At 39.7% G+C, this 17,302-nt stretch overlaps 1 long non-coding RNA gene across 1 annotated transcript in view; it reads left to right on the top strand.

The window, feature by feature from the left end:
- Positions 1-17,187: 17,187 nt before the first annotated feature.
- The window catches only part of LOC134737500 (uncharacterized), an 80,395-nt gene continuing 80,280 nt past the window's right edge, over positions 17,188-17,302 (top strand). The window contains exon 1 of the long non-coding RNA XR_010122490.1: positions 17,188-17,275. This is a non-coding gene — a long non-coding RNA (uncharacterized lncRNA). The remainder of the gene's footprint in view (positions 17,276-17,302) is intronic.

The raw sequence follows: 17,302 nt of genomic DNA on the forward strand, positions 1-17,302 counted from the left end.
TATTTAATTTCTAAATGACTACAGCAGAGACTTATATTTAGAATAGACAGAGCTTCTTAAGCAGCCTTACAAAAAAACCAATCTGATGAAGCTGGAAACCATCGTTCTAAGCAAACTATCACAAGGACAGAAAACGAAATACCGCATGCTCTCACTCATAGGTGGGAGTTGAACAATGAGAACACATGGACACAGGGCGGGGAACATCACACACGGGGCCTGTCTGGGGGAGGGGGCTGGGGGAGAGATAGCATTCGGAGAAATACCTAATGTAAATGACGAGTTGATGGGTGCAGCAAACCAACATGGCACATATATACGTATGTAACAAACCTGCACGTTGTGCACATGTACCCTAGGACTTAAAGTATAATAATATTAAAAATAATAACAACAACAACAACAACAAAAATCCTCAAAAGGTTTGGATATTACATTTTGAATATCTCTTTAAAAAATACATTTGTTGTTTGAACTTTTTTTTTTGAGATGGAGTTTCGCTCTTGTTGCCCAGGCTGGAGTGCAGTGGCGCGATCTCAGCTCACTGCAACCGTCGCCTCCCGGGTTCAAGCAGTTCTCCCCTCAGCCTCCCAAGTAGCTGGGATTACAGGCATGCACCACAATGCCTGACTAATTTTGTATTTTTAGTAGAGATGGGGTTTCTCCATGTTGGTAAGGCTGGTCTCGAACTCTCAACCTCAGGTGATCCACCCGCTTCGGCCTCCCAAAGTGCTGGGATTACAGGCATGAGCCACAGCGCCTGGTTTTTGTTTGATCTTTCTAATTTTTCTACGTGTGATCCTCATGATGTACACTGTGTATCTTCAATTGTGTAAATGACTAAGTGCTGAAAACAAAGACTCATAACAAGTCATTTAGCTTGGACAGGTTAAACAGAAACAATGTAAAAGAGTATTAATGATAGCATTAAAGTTATTCCTAACTTTAATGTGAATGTTAGCTTTCCTCATTAAGTATGAAGTTTCCTGAGGGTTGCTGGTAGAAGCAATTTATCAAATTTAAGTAATTTTCTTCTATTCTTCTATTCATAAGATTTTTTAAAATTCGAAATTAATGGTACATTTATTAAATACTTTCTCTGGGTTCAAGTGATTCTCCTGCCTCAGCCTCCCAAGTAGCTGGGATTATAAGCATGAGCCACCACACCTGACAGATTTGTGTATTTTTAGTAGAGATGGGGTTTCACCATGTTGGCCAGGCTGGTCTGGAACTCCTGAGCTCAAGTGATCTGCCTACATCAGCCTCACAAAGTGCTGGGATTACAGGCATGAGCCACTGTGCCCAGTGCCCTGTAATCTTTTAATAAAGCCATTAGCGTCAGTAGATTTCCTCATGTTGACCGTTCTTGTATTATTGGAAAAAACGCTACTTGGTTCATACGACATAGAAGTTATTTGTTCCTTGAAGATTTCATAATACTTTCTTGCAAAACTATCTTGGACTAGTACCTTTACTATGGGACACTGTTTTTTTTTTTTCCCCACAACTTTTTACTACTTCTGTATTTATAGATGAATTTAGGTTTAATAAGTCTTAAAACAATTTTGTCCATTTTAATTTTCCTATATTTTCTATTTTAATCTAGATTTTCAAGTTTACTGGTACAAAGTTATACCACATTATCTTAAAATTGAAAATAACATTCTTTACATACATCATTGTAAAAGAAAATAAGATTTCAGGACACTGTGAATTTATTACTCCAAGAGAGAAATTAAGCCCTTGAGTCACGTAGCATGTTTACAACTTCTGCCTCTTAGTTTATAGATGAACTGTCTTCCTCACTGTTCTTGTTCTGTGAGTGACTAGGGACAACCAGAGACCAGACCTTCTCTCTTTTCAATCACTGATCTTTGTTATAGGTTAACTGAATCCTTCACCGTCTCATACCTAGACCACCTTGACTCATCAGATTGTTGCAATTATGCATTAAGCTTTATGTAAAAAGATAGTGAAATACTGTTCTGTTTTCTTAAACTTTTTGTATATAAATGACTCCAAACCTCTACACTTAGGAACACTGAGTGTTCTTTGGAATCTGTATTTCTTGGTAGGCCCTCCTCAAACTTTGCCTTTGAACAAACTCTCTTTAAACTAAATTTTGATCTTTTTGATTGTTTTAGGTTGATATCATTATATTGTCTTTCTTGATTCTACCTTAATGTTATTATTTGTGTTTTCTTTAGTCAAACTAACAAAAATTTGCCTATTTTATTGGCCTTCTGCAATAATCAATTTTGTATTTACTTGATTGCTTTATTGATTTCTATTTTTTTTTTTTTTTGAGACAGAGTCTCGCTCTGCCGCCCAGGCTGAAGTGCCGTGGCGTGATCTTGGCTCACTGCAAGCTCTGCCTCCCGGGTTCATGCCATTCTCCTGCCTCAGCCTCCTGAGTAGCTGGGACTACAGGCGCCCGCCACCATGCCTGGCTAATTTTTTTTCTATTTTTAGTAGAGACGAGTTTCACCATGTTAGCCAGGATGGTCTCGATCTCCTGACCTCGTGATCCGCCCGCCTCAGCCTCCCAAAGTGCTGAGATTACAGGCGTGAGCCACTGGCCGATTTCTATTTTTTTTTAATAAACAAGTTAACTCCAAAGAACCAGTTAAAAAACTAATTTTTTTATACTAAAAAAATTGGCTAGAAACATGTTGGTGATTGAAACGGAGGCCCAAACAGGTCCAAACCAGTAGAAGTTTTGAGTTGCTTAAACTTTTCGGTTCTTGTTTTTTGTCAGAAGGAGAGAAGCTTTGTTCTACAGTGGTATTCACAGATTTGCAGATTGTCAAAGGTCTCAGGGTACATCCCATGAGAATGTCAGAGTATTTTGTCTTTAACAAACTGGCTTGGATGGAATCAAAATGATCCCATGCATGAAAAATAATTGTTGTTCAGTTATTACTGTAGACCTCTCCATAATGCATAATATGATAAAGCGATAAGAAGATTACATAATGGACAGAGGAAAAGCCCCTGTGGCAGACCAATTTATATGGCAGAACAGATAAATGGGTTTGCACTAAAATTGTGCATCAATTTTGAGCCTGCACCTAAAATGTCCCAGAAGGCTGGCTTCTTGGTAATATTTTAAAATAACTGTACCAATTCTATTTTAGCCTTGGGGTCCTTTTATGACTATACCTGCAGGAAAACTTCAATAATGAGGGAGAAAATGAAAATATTTGCATTTTGCGTAAGTTGTACCATCATTTTTCTGTCTTTCTTTTTACTCATACGCATTTTTGCAAATATTAAAGCCAGAATTGATTAGAACAAGAATGCTGTGGCTCACACAGTATACCCTAAATCAACCTTTCTGTCTGGAAGTTGAAAATTTATCTTTCTAAGCCAGGCTAACACCTAATAGTCTCCACATTGTGAGATGTGTAAAGGCCATTATGACAATGGGGCAGAAAGTTTAGTCAATTCAATTTATTTAACACCTCATAACACTCTGGGGTTTTTCTTCACTGTCCAGGCTTGTAAAATTTATTATGAACCTTTAATCCTTCCCCCAGCTTTTCTTAGGTTTTTAAAGTGAATGTAAAACAAAACAAACACAGTCTATAAAAACAATTCCTCTGTAGCAGCACACGTTGCACTGCGCATGCTATGAACACAGGCTTGTCAGGGACTCTAAAAACCTGTGCCAAAGTGTGTTAGGCTTTTCAGACATTCTTACAGACTTTTTTTTTCTTTTTTTTTTTTTGAGACAGAGTTTCACTCTTGTTGCCCAGGCTGGAGTGCAATGGTGCGATCTTGGCTCACTGCAAGATCTGCCTCCCGGTTTCAAGCGATTCTCCTGCCTCAGCCTCCAGAGTAGCTGGGATTACAGGTGCCACCACCACACCCGGCTAATTTTATGTATTTTGTTTGTCTGTTTGTTGGTTTTTTAATGTAAGAGAGATGTCAACAGGGAGTCAGCATTTGCATGAATTATATCCCTCATTCTGCCTTTGCTTTTTAAATATTATTTTTATTATAAAGATGAAGTCACAAAAAAAATCACACATTCAAATTATACAAAAGATAGCACATTCACGTGGAAAAATTAAAACCTTACAGAGAAGAAAAAAATAGTAAAATTCTCCTGCTCCTTGTCTCCACTTTGGCTCAAAAATAGATTTTTGTCTTTTTATAAGTGTGAGAAATGTAAATATTGACTAAGGATGCTACCAATTACTTCAAAAGATTGGGTTATATTCACAAAACCAAAATAATTCATCATTGATAACTCGAATGTAACAGTACAATAGCAGAAAAGCAAAACAAAACAAAAAAAAATCACAAAATTCCTCTAATATATGATTAGTAGGTGTCATTTCCAAGGGCAGAAAATGATGGCTATTCTCCTTCTATTCTAGTAAAGAATTAACAATGCATGCCTTTACTCTACGGAGGGAAAATCCTTTCTTTGGAATGACACCGGACTATATATAATTTATCATCCAAACGGGGACAAAGGCATAAACCAGAAGAATTCTGGATTAACTGTGACATGTGTTCATCCTATACAGTATGCTAATCTATTCAATTTTAGCGTTCATTATGTACTGCCTGTTACTGTTACTTTGTAGTTTTATATGTGAGGTTTTGTTCCACATTTTAAGTCTCAGTTACTTACAAGCACTGTGACTTTTACTCTTGATAACAGAAACAAAATCTCCAGGAACATCGCTAAGTACATAGCAAGAACTTAATAAATTCTCTTTCTGTATTAACTTGATTAACAAATACCTTCTGTATTTTCTTGATTTCTGTATTTTCTTGATTAACAAATACCGAAATGACTTCTAAGATCTTTCTTTCTTTGCTTCCAGATTATCAGAAGCATCCTAGCTGTGATTTTGTGGATTGTTAGGTTTTGCAGTATTTTTTCAAAGTCTCCAAAATTGCATTAAAACACACACAAGGGGTCATCCCTACCTGATTCTGGGGATTCAGACTGGCTACTAGTTCTGGGCCCAGAACTCCCAGCTGACTGTGTCACTGAGTGAGATTTTTGAAGTGGTTGATTATATTCCTGAATTTCTAATCTATTTCTCCTGGGATATAGTTATAGCATCTAGTACTTGTTTGTTTTAGGCGATATTCAATCCCAAACAAATAACAACAACAATAAAAAACAGATTTCAAAGGAGGCAGGACCAGAGGGAGCTATGACTGTTGGAGGAAGCAATTCATTAAAAATTTACTTGGAGGCGGCAGCGCTCTTTTTCACTGGAATTTACGTGCCTTAGTAGGTTTGGAAAAGATTCTGCACTTGCTCTGCCATCCCATTCAAAGATGTACAAGACGGAGTCCTAGCCTGCTGGAAAGTCTACTGGGGAGGCAAATGCTTGAGTGAATAAATTACCACACAGTATTGTAAGAACAACAATAGACAGACTTACAATCAATCCTGCAGAGAGTGACAAGCTCTATTAGGGTGGGAGTGGTGAATGGGGTGTGACATTAAGGCAAGTAGAATCTGATCTGAGTTTTGAGAGACAAACTCCATTATGAAGTATGGGGATAAAAGGATCATGAAAGACTTGTATGAGTTTAAAAATATCAGATTTGAAGTCCTGGGTGATAGAAACTACTGTTAACGTTGATTTGTATGGCTGGTTAAGTTTTTTCAAAGGAGCTATGAAGCTACGGATGATGGTCTCTTTATATACCACATGTTTGTATAAAAACCTATACAAATGATATAAATGGTACTTGAGTGATTTTGTTGTCTTAATGACTATATCATTTAATAAGACGTAGATATCACACAAAGTATATAATTCATATAATTAAAAATACACACATGTAATTATAGGAAATATACATTTTTTATGACCTGCAATTGATTCTTTTTCTTTCAGTTTTTAAAAAAACTGCTCTTTTAAAAATGCTGTTTAGATTTCCATGGAGGCACCATATTTTGCAACGAAGTAAGGTCTTTTGAGTTTCTTCAAATTCATAAACCTGTGTCCAGAGATTATAACTCCCTCACTGAGCCATAAAATCCATATCCTCAAGTTATTAAAGGAACTTATAGGGTTAAAACATGCTTGAAATTCCCAAACAAGTTTGTAAGTACTTTCCTAGAAAGTACTGAAAAACACAGTAAATCCATTTAGCTTGGTGATTGTCATGCCTCTGGCCCATGACGGGAAGTAATTCTGGTCACCTTATAGTGGGCTTATTCCTTTTGGCCAATTTTTTCAGCTCCACTATCTGTAATGACTTCTCATAAATCTACCAAGCATTTTCCTTTCTTTAACCATTTCTTTAAAGGGGAAGGAAGAGACGTGATGAACCACCACCCTGTGGGACTTTGTGTTTGGGAAACTTGTGCAAGAAAATGCTGATGTTCAGGCTACTGCTACTGTTGTCAGTAATAAAACCCTTTGTCTCCAACCCAGTTGTCTTGTGTCTTCAGCAAGTAGAGTACAATCTGACTCTTCACAGTTCTTAAACTTTTGTGATAAGCTGTTTGGGGTCTACTTTCTTTGCCCTACTTTCATTTCTACTTTCTTTGCCCACTGATTAAACTTGGGTGGTTCCCCAAATTCTGCCTCTGGCTCATTGCTTTTCTCTTCCTTCATCCTTTTTCTGAGGGTTTGTATTAAGCCTCATGTGTACAGTTCTAAATGATAAAGGATGAACTCCAAATCTGCATTTCCAGCCATCCTCTCCTCTGAACTCTGGACTCATATATTCAACTCTGTTGCCCAGAGCACCTCAAACTCAACATGTTTCAAACTCGTGACTTGTATTACCCTGCTTGGGACTTTGCCTCCTCTAGGGTCTCTACCTTAGTTGATGGTACAGCTATGCACCCAGGCACTTAGCTAAGTGATGGTCTTTGACTCCTGTGCTAGAGTCAAAGAGGCACCATAGAGGCACCATATTTTGCAATGAAGTAAAGTCTTTGAGTTTCTTTAACTTCATAAACCTGTCCTAGAGCACAGGAGTCAAAGACTGTCGCTTAGCAAAGTACTTGGGTACATAGCACCTCCTCCCACCTCCCCATACTTTAGTCACTAGTATTGCTGATTTTTCTTCTTAAATTATATTAAGCCCCACCTTTATTATCACTACTCCAGTTTGAGCCCTCATCATCTATGTCTTGGGACCCACAGTGTAATACTCAGGGTTTTTCAAGAAACAGAACCAATAGAAAATCAATTAATCAATCAGTTGATTAATTATAAAGAATTGACTTATGGTATTATAGTGACTGGTAAGTCCAAAATCTGCAGGTCAGGTTAGTGGTGCAGGAGACCCTGGGAGAGCACAGCTGCCCACGGGAAGGATGTCAGGCAGGAAGAACCAATGATACAGATGAATCTGAGTCTGAAGGCAGTCAGCTGGAGAACTCTTCCTTCCTCAGGGGCGGGTTTGTTTCTTTTTCTACTCAGGCCTTCCACTGCTTGGATGAGGCTCACCCACATTATGGTGGACAATTTGCTTTACTCAAATTCACCAATGTCAATCTCATCCAAAAACACCTTCACAGAAACACCCAGAATAATATTTGACCAAATATCTGGGCATCCTGTGTCCCAGCCGAATTGACATAAAAATAATAGTCACACGTAGTCTCCTAGGTGATTTCCTTGTGTTCACTTTTGTCCCTTTCAAATTTGGCCTTCGAAGTCATCTATCTGAAAGACAAATCAGACCACATGACTCTCCTACCCAAAACCTTCAATGACTCCACATTAACCTTGTATTCCTAAACATGGCTGGTTCTCCAGAGAAACAGAACCAATAGGATTTAGGATCCTACAAGAGTCTAGGATAAAAGTCATATCATGAGAATCTAGGACCTCATTTTTGTCCATCTCTCCAACTTCATTTTGTGCCACCTCTTACCTATTATGCCACATTGGGACATACGGTGTTATAATTCCTTGAACATACTAAGTTGGGACTCTGCTCTTCCTCTGACTGGGATTCTTTTCAGCTTCCCCTTACACTTGGTCAATTCCTACTATGGGCTGACATACAGGTCAAGGGTAAACTCTAGGAAGATTCCTGGCTCTCTTGGATTTCCCAGGCTAAAGTTTGTGCCTCTCCTCTGTGCTCTTTCTTCTGTGAATAACATGCTGCCCATATTTCTACCACTGCTTTACCACAGTATTTTAGAAATTACTGGTCTAAAAAATTAGACTCACTAACCAATGTCTTCTATGAGGAAAGAAGCTATATCTTATTTATCTTTGTAACCTTAATGTCTAAATAGCATCTGGCCTAATAGTACTGCTCAATAAATATTCACTGATCAAGGGACTGATTTTTAAGTCCACAAAATTCCATATTGGAGTGTGACAGAGGAAATAAGGGGTAAAGGAATAGAAAATAAGGGTCTTCTTTGGTGAAATTAAACAAAAACAAAAACAAAAAAAACAAAACCCGAACCCATGATGAAGTTTCAGATTCTTTTGGGAAAATGGCTTTAAACAACTTCCTAAAAAATCAAGGTTTTCTTATTGAGCATTTAGAATACCTGTAGGGTCAGAGGCTGTCTGTGACTTTATCGTGATCAGAGGCCATTCAGTTCTCTGCTAGACATCTGGCGAGGGCTTGGGTTTTAGTGCAAAGAAAAGCCTCAGGACTTGGAGCAGGAACGGCTGATGGCTGTCACACTAACAGGTAAGATCAGCTGACACTTAAAAAATTATAATTAATCATTATTTTATTTTTGAAAGATTTCGAACACCTAAGAACACTATAATTAGTTTTTTTTTTTTTTTTTTGTGGCTCATACTTAATACACAGGCATTTTTGCTGCAAGGCAGTATTTAGCCCATACATCACACTGTGGGCACCTGAAACCATGGCAACCATGTTTTACTGATCATTTAAAAATGTAAGCAATTTAATTTGGCTTAAACATTTAGAGGCTTTATTTTGCCAGTTATTTCAGGAAGTGATTTAAAAAACTTCAACAGGCATACGTTTTTATTGCCACTCTTCCCCTCCCCCCAAATTCTTGTGCTTTTCTTCTGAACCATTATCTTCTCTCTCTCTCTCTTTTTTTTTTTTTTTTTTTTTAGATTCTAGAGGTAGAGAATGATTTGCAGCCATAAGGCTAGCAGTGTGCTCATGTATCATTTACTTAGTCTTTGAAATCAGGCTCAAAGGATTTGGTCTAGGGCGGAGGCTGGTACTATCTTTTAAAGAAAGTCTGAATGCCCCTTTCTCATTTTTCTATAAGTTAACACCATTGGAAGTTCAAGTAATTTTCTGTTAAAAGGCAAACTGAGATAAAAGAAGACATTTATTGATGCTTTTACATGTGTGTCAGGAAGTAGGATAGTATCACTACTTTTTAAAGCTATTAACTATAGGAGGAAAACACATCTAATTTCTAACAAACATCCTTTGAATCCAATCTCACTGTAGCTCTTCCAAGTACATTAGCGGAATTATCTCTATATTACCAAGATTGGTATCACAAAATAACAGCAGAGTTTCAATCCTAAAAGCTCAATAACTGATGTCCTTCGCAAGCCTCTCACACTGGAATTTAGAAGCTTCCATTCAGAATGACTCACGACAAAATTTGTCAAAACTTGTGGATATATATGGAAAATTTTCTTCCACTCAAATCAAGAAAGACAGTTTTCTTTTCTCTCGAAGTCAGTGGGTGGGGGAGTGCTAAAACTTCTTGTTGATAAAATATTTATAAGGCAATATTTTCAAAGTTATAATCATGATGGTAAACACATTTATAAAAAATTAAATGAAGCCAAGTGGGAGTGTAGTTAAATATCTTCTTAAATATTTTGGCAGGTTACAGTGGAGATTAAGATTCCAGGCTATTTTAAAACAGAATTGAATGATATCTCTCAACTCTTGTAATTATAATTGGGGAGCCATACAAATAATAAAAATATTAAGATTATTTACGCAGATATTTGTTTGACTTGCCACTATCTATACAGCTTATTTTTCTTTGCTCAGACCTCATGCTTGGCTAAATGTACACTGGGTTCTGTTAGTGGCAGAAATATTTTTATAATTAAATTAGAAGAAATTTTAAAATATTTCATATCTGTATATAAACATGTATTGACACTAATAGCTCCATTTCCTCAGTGGCACTCTGAAGCTATGATAGAGTTTTGTAGTGTGCAGTAAAGGAGTATTAAGAAATTGGCAGTGAAGGAGGGTCGGTGAGCGATCTCTTAGACAATCCTCCATGGATTGACCTTCCTTCACGGTAGGCCTGTCCAAGCAAATTCCCCTTAGAATTGAGATTTTTCTTTCTTTGGTTTTTCTATCCTCTATATATTTGCAATAGAAGCCTACAGACCTTAGATATAAAGTTGGCTGGGGCAAGTTGCCTAAAAATGCACTTTTTTTTTTTTTTTTTTGAGATAGAATCTTACTCTGTCATCCAGGCTAGAGTGCAGTGGCATGATCTCGGCTCACTGTAACCTCTGCCTCCCGGGTTCAAGCAGTTCTCCTGCCTCAGCCACCCAAGTAGCTGGGATTACAAGTATGCACCACCATACCTCGCTAATTTTTGTATTTTTTAGTAGAGACGGGGTTTTGCCATGTTAGTCAGGCTGGTCTTGAACTCCTGACCTCAAGTGACCTGCCTGCCTCGGCATCCCAAAGTGCTGGGATTACAGGTATGAGCCACCAGGCCTAGTCCCTTTGATTTTTGAAGCAAAATGGTCTAATTGGCTTTTAATTGTGCATTTAAAAATGCTTGTTCATTCCTTTCTCCCCACCCACCCCACGTCCTTGAAAAACTTCAGCTCCTGTCTTCCTGACCACCCCGCTATGCTGGGAGGCTGGCTTCTCAGTGTGTCTAGGCTACTTGCCGTTTGCCTGGACATTCCCAATAAGTAAGACTAAAATCAGCTGCCTTATTTGAAGAGGGGGCCCCCTGGTGTCTTTCTGAGGAGCATTAGACAGTGGGACAAATATTTGACCTATGCTGCTGCGTTGCATCTCCTAGGTTTTTCTGATGGAAGGACTTCCCTGAGCTGGACTGATGATAAAGAAGCCAGTTTCCCAAGGCCCTCTGGCCGCTGAGCTGCACCCATTCCCCAACATGACTCCTCAGTCATCAGCGTGGGCCACACCCTGCTTGGAATGTTGAGAAGAAATGATGTCCTCTCTGTGGCTAGAAGTACACCGTTTCTTTCCCATTGGATTTGAGAAGTTGGGAGGAGGCATTAAACTCTGCTTGTCCTTTTCATTAATATCATGTTCTGTAAGTCTGTGTTTCTGTGTGAAGGTACACTTCCCTGGGTAGAAAAAAACCTGTTCTTGGATTCACTTTGGACCTAGAAAACTAGTCTTAACATCAGGCTAATATCCTCTGCCTGACATCATCACTGTGATCTCATTCAATTCATTATTCAATGTCTCAGTCCTCTTCACAATGGGTCAGCTCTTTTCCTTCTGACTTTTAGGTATATATGCCATCAGAAGTGAGTTAAGTGATTACAAGTGAGATGGGAAAAATATATATTTATTTAACAGAATTTAATTCTTTTTAAAGCCACTATTTTCACCGGGCAGCGGAAAACAATCTTGTCATGACCATGTATTTCAGTCAACTACATTTAAAAACTTTCTGTTATGTAAATCATCAGTCAAATTGACAGGTTACTATCTGCTTCACATCACAGTTCACAGCTCCCTCTCTGAGGCTACCCTTTCCCCACTCATGGTCCTGATGCAATCCCATTGAGCTTCAGAGTCCATCACCTGGCAGTGTAAGGCAGAGGGGGAGTTTGTTTATGTGCCCGGGTACAGTTTGGCAACATAAAAGTTGGTTCACTCCCTTATTTTTTGTTTCCCACTCCAATGCTAATGCAGTCCAGCTACTGATGTCCATGGTTGAGCCTCTGGGCATGGATGACTTCCAGTGTTGGCTCTCCTGTGTGTCACATGGGATGATCTTTGGTGTCTGGGCTGGTGCTCTTTACAGAGTACTGCAGGGGATCCTGTGGAGGCACCACTGCTTCCCCTCCCCTGCTCTCCAATTTTCAAGAGTGTGTTTCCCTTCTGAAATGGTTTGGGTGTGTCTCCACTCAAATCTCATCTTGAATTCCCACATGTTGTGGGAGGGACCTGGGGGAAGGTAATTGAATCATGGGGCCAAGTCTTTCCTGTGCTGTTCTTGTGATAATGAATAAGTCTCGAGATCTGATGGTTTTAAAAAGAGGAGCTCCCCTGCACAGGCTCTCTTTCTGTTTGCCTGCTGCCATCCATGTAAGATGTGACTCACTCCTCCTTGCCTTCAGCCATGATTGTGAGGCTTCCCCAGCCATGTGGAACTATAAGTCCATTAAACCTCTTTCTTTTGTAAATTGCCCAGTCTTGGGTATGTCTTTATCAGCAGCGTGAAAACAGACTAATACACCTTCATTCTTCTGGCTGGCCTCTTTTGGGGCTGGTTAGCAAGCTGGATCTTCTCTCTAGGTATCTTCAAATGTCTACTCTTAAGTTCAAGAAAAACCTAGAAATCCCCACTCCACCACACTTGGCTGTTTATGAAACCAGAGGTGATGCTTGCCTTATCTTGCCTAATTTCCCTCCTCCTTCTCTCTGCTGACCATTTGTCCATGTCCTACCAGACATCCTGCTGGGTCTGCCAGAGAAGTGGTCAGCAATTCCCTCCACTCAAAATCACTCTCACACTTCTGGGGAGATTCTCTCAGGTCCCCATTCTGCCTCTGGGATGGCAGTAGGAAGTGGTGTGTGGGTGTCTTAAGTATAATTTTTACTTCTTTTCTCCAATGCAGTTTCCCAACTTGTTTTACATTTTGTCCTCTGAAAGTGTGTGTGTGTGTGTGTGTGTGTGTGTGTGTGTGTTGGTTGCTGGGTGTTTGTTTTGAAAGTGGAGAGTGGTTTGAGGGAGAAGGGAAGCTAAAATCATTATTTGATGTCTCAAGTTGCAGATTGATGGAAATGATACATTAGGAACAGAAAACTTGATGTAAGAGAGGGAAGAGACTTGCTGGAGTAATTCCTTAAACAGGAGAAGGGAGGAGAGGGATGGGAGCTAATCCTATCTGCATACCTGGACCTTTGCTTTTTGTGTTTCAACAAGAGGTTTCCTGTCTTGTTCTCTGTTGCCCAATTCCTGCTTTGGTGCTCTGAACAAGATAGCAGAGTGGATGAGTTATGTATCAGGGAAGAAATCAGAACTCTTGAGAGCCGAAATTATGAACTTACTAGATATTTCACAACAACTGGATGTTGTGAGTTAAAAGTAGTAATATCCAACCAGCATAAAACAACTAAAACTTCCAAGTAATGATGATTACATTAATGTATTTATTTATTTTCCTAAAAAAATTGCAAACTTCTCCTATCATGGTAACTGTCAGTGCTAGAGTTGGGAAAGAAGTTGGGGCATGGATTCAAGGTAAGAATGTAGGACCAGAAGGGGCAGAGCCAGGAAGAGGTAGAGAGTCTTACGGGAAATTGAAAAGTTATTTCTAAGTCCAATATGTTGTTTACAACATTCAATGGCATAGGATGATATCGCAACTCCCTGAACTTATGAAATGTGCAGCAGTCCTTCTTATTTTGGGTGGACATTATAAGCTATGTGGATCTGTGGTTTGCTTTCCAAGACCAGAAGTTATACTTGTTTTACAATTGCTAAAGTTTACCATTCTTGAAAGTGCAGGTAGCTGCTTTAAAATACTGTTCTACAAAAAAGATCATTCTGATCCAAAAAAGAAAGTGGTAAGAAATCTCCTTAGGCTTCAATTGCTGAGTAAACAGAGTCCTCAAAGGTCTGTGTACACACACTACAAGTCAGAAGTGGGTTTCTTTAGTAGAAGGATGTGACAGACCAGCAAGACTGGGATCTGGCGATTAGGTAGGCACACCTAGGAGCCTCTCCTGACGGCAATGTCAGGAGATCTAGGAAGAGAAAAAGATGTCCAGGTAGAGTGCGAGAGAGTGTAGGCAGGAAGCAGAGGTGGACTGGAAGTTGGAGATCAGAGCAGAGGAGGGTGGAACTGAGGCAGAGACTGGTACCAAAAGGGCCCAGCAGGGCCAGGCATCCTGGGATAAGACAAGCCCAGCAGGTCTCACAGGTGGAAACAAAACAAAATATTGACTAAAAGTATGTGGAGTAAGTTGAGGTCAGAATCCAGGCAAACAATTCAGTAATAGTTTTAGGGCATGAGAAGCAACAAAGATCCTAAGCTCAACACTTAGGATGCTGAGCTCAGAACTTTCTGAGACCAGGTATCGTCTTAGTGTGGTGGAGTTACATAGGTGCATGTGGCAAAGCAAGTAACGTGGGCAATGAATTCCAACACTCGTATCTCTAGAGTACACACATGCGCACCACACACCCCCTACACGCCGTGCAGGGGATCAAGGCCCTGAGTTTTGGGTTAAATGAAGATTGCCGGGTGGAGGTCGTTCGGGGGAGGATGTTAAGTGAAAATGCTGTATAACCTGCATGCTATTTGCAAGCGGTTGCGATTCTCCTGTCCAGCACGTGCCACTGGACTCTCCCCTCTGTGTGTAAGCCCCCAGTAAAACCCCATGTCTTGTTTGCTGGCTCTGGGTCTCTTCTTTGGCCTCTTAAATCCTTAATAGGGTTAATAAGGTTTTGACACGACCCTCCCACAACCCCCGACAGCCTCCCAATACCACACACACACACACACACACACATACACACACACCACACACACAACCCATAAACATCACACACACATACACCCACCTATACAGAGGGAGAGAGGATGGGAACATGATGGAACAAAAGAATCACAAAACGTATTTTGGAAGTAGGAGGAAAATATGGATAATTTCATTTTCTTTTCTTTTTTGGTTTGAATATACTTTCTAAATTGTCTACTAATAAACGTGCTATTATTTTAATAATAATATACAGACTTTCTTTAAAAAGAAATCTACCCAAATGAACCGCAGTGTATTTGCAGACAATCTGAGGATTTGGTATTTGGTTAAATGACTGGGTGGCTGCTCCTAGATGGGACACAGATGTAAAGCCACATGATTGCAGGACACAACAAATTCTCTTGGAATTGGGTAAATTCCCATATTCAATCTGCTTGCCTTTTATCTTCTTGTGGAAATTTCTTGATTGACTGGTGGAATATCCACTTTCTTTTATAACAGTCATTTAGGCCGGATCTATCTGGGACAAAATGAAAGAAGAGTTGAAAATTATTGAACTGAGGCGATTATTTGGAAAGACTCAAACTGAATAAATAAAGGTTGGACCCCCAATCCATGTACCCAGCTGGATACTTTTTACTGGCCAGTTGAGCCCCTAATAGGATTGTGGGTTAAGAAGAATATTGGGTTTCATTTTTTAGTTCATTTTGCAAATGAGAAGAGCCCTAGGAAAAATTCCTTTTGTTTTTTATGCCAAAATATTTCATCATTAACCCGATACAAAATGTATTAGATAATACTTTTTAAAAAGCACTGGACCAATAAACTTTACAAGATTTAAAAATGTTTCCTATCCCAAATGTTTTCGTTAACCTCAATGACATAAATGGAGCCACATACATCAACAATGAAAAGATAAGCAAATCTTAGTCACAATTGAAGTTTTTATTTATACTCAGGAATTGGCCTATAAGAAAAGAAATATTTTGTTACCTGAATGAAACTGACTATTTATTACACATGTACCTGTCTGTCATACTCCTCTGGTCAAATTGGAAAGTCAGTTTGAATGGCAGATATGATTTTCACATATTCTTGTTTGTGTGCATTGTCTGAATTTTGGGAAGCCAGAGTTGCATTAAGACAACAATGGGATGGTTTGGCCATAGACTTGGATGTTAGGTAACTCACATGCTGTGTCTTTAATGCAAGGCCAATTATGTTTAGCGAGAGATAACAAACAGTTCAATAGGTTCATATCACCCTACTCCTGGGTTAGGTGCGTAAAGATCACAAAAGAGGCCATAAGGAATATAATGATGCTAAATGGACCCTAAATATGCTATTCCCCACATAAGCACCAATTGCAGTATAAAATCCATTAGAACTTTGCTAATTATAAATACTTTCTAGTCTCTGCTAGAGTGAAATAGTGCACCTCATTAAATACTGTCATTAACATCCTGTGAGTCCGGTGATTACTCCCACACACAAATAGTCTCAGTGACTACTGACCCCTACCTGGTGGGTGGAGGATGTGCATGTTTCTTGATTCAGCTATTTGTTCTGTCATTAAGGCTTCGAGACCAAATAATTCAGGCTAAATGAAATTTGATTGTTAGGACAGGTCTGGGCCAATTAGGCCAAAGCAGTAGCTTTTATTTAGTGTTTTCCCATCTCTTATGCTCCACTTACTAGATGTCTCCTGATGATCCTAGCTTAGAGGTGCAGATGTATCTTTTTTCCTACTTGGTCCCACCAACTGTCCTCTCTCATATTTCCATGGGCTTTTAAGCTTCCAGGTGGTAGCTGTGAGATGGCCCCAGTCACTCCTCTTTCATGGGTACACCTGCGGACATGAAGTCCAGGCATCCCCTGCCCAGTGTAGTCCTGGCTGCTCTGTGTCACTGTCATTGCCCTGTTGATGCTGGCACATTGACTGGGCCATGATCTCTGTTCCTGGCACAGAACTTGAGGCCCTTGGAATGGCTTCCCTAAACTTCCATTCCCCAGTAGGGTATACTTCCCTTTTCTTTTCTTTTCTTTCTTTTTTTTTTTTTTTTTTTTTGCAGGGAGTTAAGCTGCTAAGGCCCAGACTCTATGCTACATGGAATCCCACCAGGGCCCTGGACCATTTATTTCTGTATGATCCTTTATTTTTTGTTCTAAGCAACTTGTGGAACCTAAACAAGCTTGCTTTTGAAGAACGGTTTTTTAGGTGGCCTTGAACTGACTCAGTTCTCCCTGCTTTTTGTAGTTTCTGTAGTTCTCTATATCTAACTATAGAACGTGCTGGGAAGGCAATAGCTGAGATAGGGAGGAGCTGCCTGAAACAGTCTAGGCCTTGTTTGTGTCCTTCCTAGGGGGGATGTAACACTTGAGTTAGGCAGGAACTGCATGGGACAGTCTGGGCTTTGTTCCTTTCTCCCCTGGGAGCAGGATGTTCTTTAGCCCAGTGAATCACGTGCCCCTGAGGTGTACAACCCAGGATGGCTGCCTTTCAGGGTCCTCAGCTGTGCTGCAAGTGGGGCACATGCAGTCAAGATTCCATCCAGCCTGGGCAGCTTTCTTGAGCCTTGGGGAACTGGCTCACTGTGGATCTCATGTTTCTTTTGTTCCTTGCTGCCTATCTGTAAGTAATACATCTGCTTCCTGGAAC

Source organism: Symphalangus syndactylus, chromosome 9 (genome assembly GCF_028878055.3).
Source record: "Symphalangus syndactylus isolate Jambi chromosome 9, NHGRI_mSymSyn1-v2.1_pri, whole genome shotgun sequence".
Lineage (NCBI taxonomy): Eukaryota > Metazoa > Chordata > Mammalia > Primates > Hylobatidae > Symphalangus > Symphalangus syndactylus.